Source organism: Zea mays, chromosome 1 (assembly GCF_902167145.1).
Source record: "Zea mays cultivar B73 chromosome 1, Zm-B73-REFERENCE-NAM-5.0, whole genome shotgun sequence".
Classification (NCBI taxonomy): Eukaryota; Viridiplantae; Streptophyta; class Magnoliopsida; order Poales; family Poaceae; genus Zea; species Zea mays.
Genome location: NC_050096.1, coordinates 54273423 through 54279422, shown reverse-complemented (window position 1 = coordinate 54279422; position 6000 = coordinate 54273423).

Here is a 6000-nt window from a genome sequence, read left to right as displayed (position 1 = left end):
AAAATGAGAAATTTAAATTTGCTCGTAGCATGCTTTATAATGGGAGACGCCCTGGCATCAAGGATGGCATTGGCTTCCAAAAGGGAGACAATGTCAAACTTAATGCCCCTCCAAAGAACTTATCCAACTTTGTTAAGGGCAAGGCTCCCATGCCTCAGGATAACGAGGGTTACATTTTGTACCCTGCCGGCTATCCTGAGAACAAAATTAGGAGAACTCATTCTAGGAAGTCTCACTCTGGCCCTAATCATGCTTTTATGTATAAGGGTGAGACATCTAGCTCTAGGCAACCAACCCGTGCCAAGTTGCCTAGAAAGAAAACTCCTATTGCATCAAATGATCATGCTATTTCATTTAAAACTTTTGATGCTTCTTATGTGCTTACAAGCAAATCCGGCAAGGTAGTTGCCAAATTTGTTGGGGGCAAACACAAGGGATCAAAGACTTGTGTTTGGATACCCAAAGTTCTTGTTTCTAATGCCAAAGGACCCAAAACAGTTTGGGTACCTAAAGTCAAGAACTAAATTTGTTTTGTAGGTTTATGCATCCGGGGGCTCAAGTTGGATACTCGACAGCGGATGCACAAACCACATGACCGGGGAGAAAAGGATGTTCTCCTCATATGAGAAAAACCAAGATCCCCAACGAGCTATCACATTCGGGGATGGAAATCAAGGTTTGGTCAAAGGATTGGGTAAAATTGCTATATCTCCTGACCATTCTATTTCCAATGTTTTTCTTGTAGATTCTTTAGATTACAACTTGCTTTCTGTTTCCCAACTATGTCAAATGGGCTACAACTGTCTATTCACTGATGTAGGTGTCACTGTCTTTAGAAGAAGTGATGATTCAATAGCATTTAAGGGAGTGTTAGAGGGTCAGCTATACTTGGTAGATTTTGATGGAGCTAAACTCGACACTTGCTTAATTGCTAAGACTAACATGGGTTGGCTCTGGCACCGCCGACTAGCCCATGTTGGGATGAAGAATCTTCACAAGCTTCTAAAGGGAGAACACATTTTAGGATTAACAAATGTTCATTTTGAGAAAGACAGGGTTTGTAGCGCATGCCAGGCGGGAAAGCAAGTTGGAGTTCATCATCCACACAAGAACATCATGACGACCGACAGGCCGCTTGAGCTACTCCACATGGATCTATTCAGCCCGATTGCTTACATAAGCATCGGCGGGAGTAAGTATTGTCTTGTAATAGTGGATGATTATTCTCGCTTCACTTGGGTATTCTTTTTACAGGAAAAATCTCAAACCCAAGAGATCTTAAAGGGATTCTTGAGACGGGCTCAAAATGAGTTTGGCTTAAGGATCAAGAAAATAAGAAGCGACAACGGGACGGAGTTCAAGAACTCTCAAATCGAAGGCTTCCTTGAGGAGGAGGGCATCAAGCATGAGTTCTCCTCGCCCTACACTCCACAACAAAATGGTGTAGTGGAGAGGAAGAACCGAACTTTGTTGGATATGGCAAGAACCATGCTTGATGAGTACAAGACACCGGACCGGTTTTGGGCCGAAGCAGTCAACACCGCCTGCTACGCCATCAACCGGTTATATCTTCACCGAATCCTCAAGAAGACATCCTATGAACTCCTAACCGGTAAAAAGCCCAACATTTCATACTTTAGAGTTTTTGGTAGCAAATGCTTTATTCTTGTTAAAAGAGGTAGAAAATCTAAATTTGCTCCTAAAACTGTAGAAGGCTTTTTACTAGGATATGACTCAAACACAAGGGCATATAGAGTCTTTAACAAGTCCTCAGGACTTGTTGAAGTTTCTTGTGACGTTGTGTTTGATGAGACTAACGGCTCTCAAGTAGAGCAAGTTGATCTTGATGAGATAGGTGAAGAACAGGCTCCATGCACAGCGCTAAGGAACATGTCCATTGGGGATGTGTGTCCTAAAGAATCCGAAGAGCCTCCAAGTGCACAAGATCAACCATCCTCCTCCACGCAAGCATCTCCACCAACCCAAAATGAGGATGAAGCTCAAGTTGATGAAGGGCAAAATCAAGAAGATGAGCCACCTCAAGATGATGGCAATAATCAAGGGGGAGATGCAATTGATCAAGAAAAGGAGGATGAGGAAGAACCAAGGCCGCCACACCCAAGAGTCCACCAAGCAATACAAAGAGATCACCCCGTCGACACTATCCTCGGCGACATTCATAAGGGGGTAACTACTAGATCTCGTATTGCACATTTTTGTGAGCATTACTCGTTTGTTTCCTCTATTGAGCCACACAGGGTAGAGGAAGCACTACAAGATTCGGATTGGGTGGTGGCGATGCAAGAGGAGCTCAACAACTTCACGAGGAACGAGGTATGGCATTTAGTTCCACGTCCTAACCAAAACGTTGTAGGAACCAAGTGGGTCTTCCGCAACAAGCAAGATGAGCATGGTGTGGTGACAAGGAACAAAGCTCGACTTGTGGCCAAAGGATACTCCCAAGTCGAAGGTTTGGATTTCGGTGAAACCTATGCACCCGTAGCTAGGCTTGAGTCAATTCGCATACTATTGGCCTATGCTACTTACCATGGCTTTAAGCTTTATCAAATGGACGTGAAAAGTGCCTTCCTCAATGGACCAATCAAGGAAGAGGTCTATGTTGAGCAACCTCCCGGCTTTGAAGACAGTGAGTATCCTAACCATGTCTATAGGCTCTCGAAGGCGCTTTATGGGCTCAAACAAGCCCCAAGAGCATGGTATGAATGCCTTAGAGATTTCCTTATTGCAAATGGCTTCAAAGTCGGAAAAGCCGATCCTACACTCTTTACTAAAACTCTTGAAAATGACTTGTTTGTATGCCAAATTTATGTTGATGATATTATATTTGGGTCTACTAACGAGTCTACATGTGAAGAGTTTAGTAGGATTATGACACAGAAATTCGAGATGTCTATGATGGGGGAGTTGAAATATTTCTTAGGATTTCAAGTAAAGCAACTCCAAGAGGGCACTTTCATTAGCCAAACAAAGTACACTCAAGATATTCTAAGCAAGTTTGGAATGAAGGATGCCAAGCCCATCAAGACACCCATGGGAACAAATGGGCATCTCGACCTCGACACGGGAGGTAAGTCCGTGGATCAAAAGGTATACCGGTCGATGATTGGTTCTTTGCTTTATTTATGTGCATCTCGACCGGATATTATGCTTTCCGTTTGCATGTGTGCAAGATTTCAATCCGACCCTAAGGAATCCCACCTTACGGCCGTAAAACGAATCTTGAGATATTTGGCTTATACTCCTAAGTTTGGGCTTTGGTACCCTCGGGGATCCACATTTGATTTACTTGGTTATTCCGATGCCGATTGGGCAGGGTGTAAGATTAATAGGAAGAGCACATCGGGGACTTGCCAGTTCTTGGGAAGATCCTTGGTGTCATGGGCTTCAAAGAAGCAAAATTCGGTCGCTCTTTCTACCGCCGAAGCCGAGTATATTGCCGCAGGCCATTGTTGCGCGCAATTACTTTGGATGAGGCAAACCCTGCGGGACTACGGTTACAAATTAACCAAAGTTCCCTTGCTATGTGATAATGAGAGTGCAATCAAAATGGCTGACAATCCCGTCGAGCATAGCCGCACTAAGCACATAGCCATTCGGTATCATTTTCTTAGGGATCACCAACAAAAGGGGGATATCGAGATTTCTTATATTAACACTAAAGATCAATTAGCCGATATCTTTACCAAGCCACTTGATGAACAATCTTTTACCAGACTTAGGCATGAGCTCAATATTCTTGATTCTCGAAATTTCTTTTGCTAACTTGCACACATAGCACACAAGTATACCTTTGATCATATCTCTTTTATATGCTATGACTAATGTGTTTCCAAGAGTATTTCAAACCAAGTCATAGGTATCTTGAAAGGGAATTGGAGTCTTCGGCGAAGACAAAGGCTTCCACTCCGTAACTCATACTTCGCCATCACTCCAAGCAACTCTCTATTCTTGGGGAGAAATGAACATCAAAGAAAAGGACTTCGTCTTTGGTATAATCTTAACTCATTTATTTATGACCAAAGGGGAAGATAGCGCTTTATGGGCTCTAATGATTCCGTTTTTGGCGATTCATGCCAAAGGGGGAGAAAGTATGAGCCCAAAGCAAAAGGACCGCACCACCACCAATTTCAAAAACTTAGTGTTGAGTATTTATCAATTGATTTTCCTATTGTGTTCAAAAAGAGGGAGAAAGTAGTATTTTTAAAATGATATATCAAAACCCTTTTGAACACTAAGAGGATGATTTCATTTAGGGGGAGTTTTGTTTAGTCAAAAGAAAAGCATTTGAAACAGGGGGAGAAAATTTCAAATCTTGAAAATGTTTTGCAAACTCTTATTCATTTACCTTTGACTATTTGCAAAAGATTTTTGAAATGGACTTACAAAAGAATTTGCAAAAACAAAACATGTGGTGCAAGCGTGGTCCAAAATGTTAAAAATAAAGAAACAATCCATGCATATCTTATAAGTATTTATATTGGCTAAATTCCAAGCAACCTTTACACTCATATTATGCAAACTAGTTCAATTATGCACTTCTATATTTGCTTTGGTTTGTGTTGGCATCAATCACCAAAAAGGGGGAGATTGAAAGGGAATTAGGCTTACACCTAGTTCCTATATAATTTTGGTGGTTAAATTGCTCAACACAAATCTTTGGACTAACTAGTTTGCCCAAGTGTATAGATTATACAGGTGTAAAAGGTTCACACTCAGCCAATAAAAAGACCAAGTTTTGGATTCAACAAAGGAGCAAAGGGGCAACCGAAGGCACCCCTGGTCTGGCGCACCGGACTGTCCGGTGTGCCACCGGACATGTCCGGTGTACCAGGGGGACTCAGACTTAAACTCGCCACCTTCGGGAATTCCCGGAGGCGACTCGGCTATAATTCACCGGACTGTCCGGTGTACACCGGACAGTGTCCGGTGCGCCAAGGGAGGTCGGCCTCAGGAACTCGCCAGCTTCGGGAAACTCCAACTTCTAGTCCACTATAATTCACCGGACTGTCCGGTGTGCACCGGACTGTCCGGTGCGACTCCGAAGCAACGGCTACCTCCGCGCCAACGGCTCTCTGCGGTGCAATAAATGCGCGCGCAGCGCGCACAGATGGCAGGCGTGCCCATACTGGCACACCGGACAAGGAACAGTAGATGTCCGGTGTGCACCGGACACCCTGGAGGGCCCACAAGTCAGAAGTTCCAACGGTCAGAATCCAACGGCAGTGATGACGTGGCAGGGGGCACCGGACTGTCCGGTGTGCACCGGACTGTCCGGTGCGCCATCGAACAGACAGCCTTCCAACGGCCACTTTTGGTGGTTGGGGCTATAAATACCCCAACCACCCCACCATTCATTGCATCCAAGTTTTCCCACTTCTCAACCACTTACAAGAGCTAGGCATTCAATTCTAGACACATACAAAGAGATCAAATCCTCTCCAATTCCACACAAGGTTTTAGTGATTAGCGAGAGAGATTTGTCGTGTTCTTTTGAGCTCTTGCGCTTGGATTGCTTCTTTTCTTTCTCACTTGTTCTTGTGATCAAAACTCCATTGTAATCAAGGCAAGAGGCACCAATTGTGTGGTGGCCCTTGCGGGGAAGTTTTGTTCCCGGCTTTGATTTGAGAAGAGAAGCTCACTCGGTCCGAGGGACCGTTTGAGAGAGGGAAGGGTTGAAAGAGACCCGGCCTTTGTGGCCTCCTCAACGGGGAGTAGGTTTGCGAGAACCGAACCTCGGTAAAACAAATCTGTGTGTCACACTCTTCATTTGCTTGAGATTTGTTTTGCGCCCTCTCTCGCGGACTCGTTTATATTTCTAACGCTAACCCGGCTTGTAGTTGTGTTTATATTTGTAAATTTCAGTTTCGCCCTATTCACCCCCCCTCTAGGCGACTATCACTTTGCCAATGACGATCACTAGTGAATGGCTTGAGAACCTCCTCATTGCGACTTCAGAGGTCTATGATTGCACCTAGAACT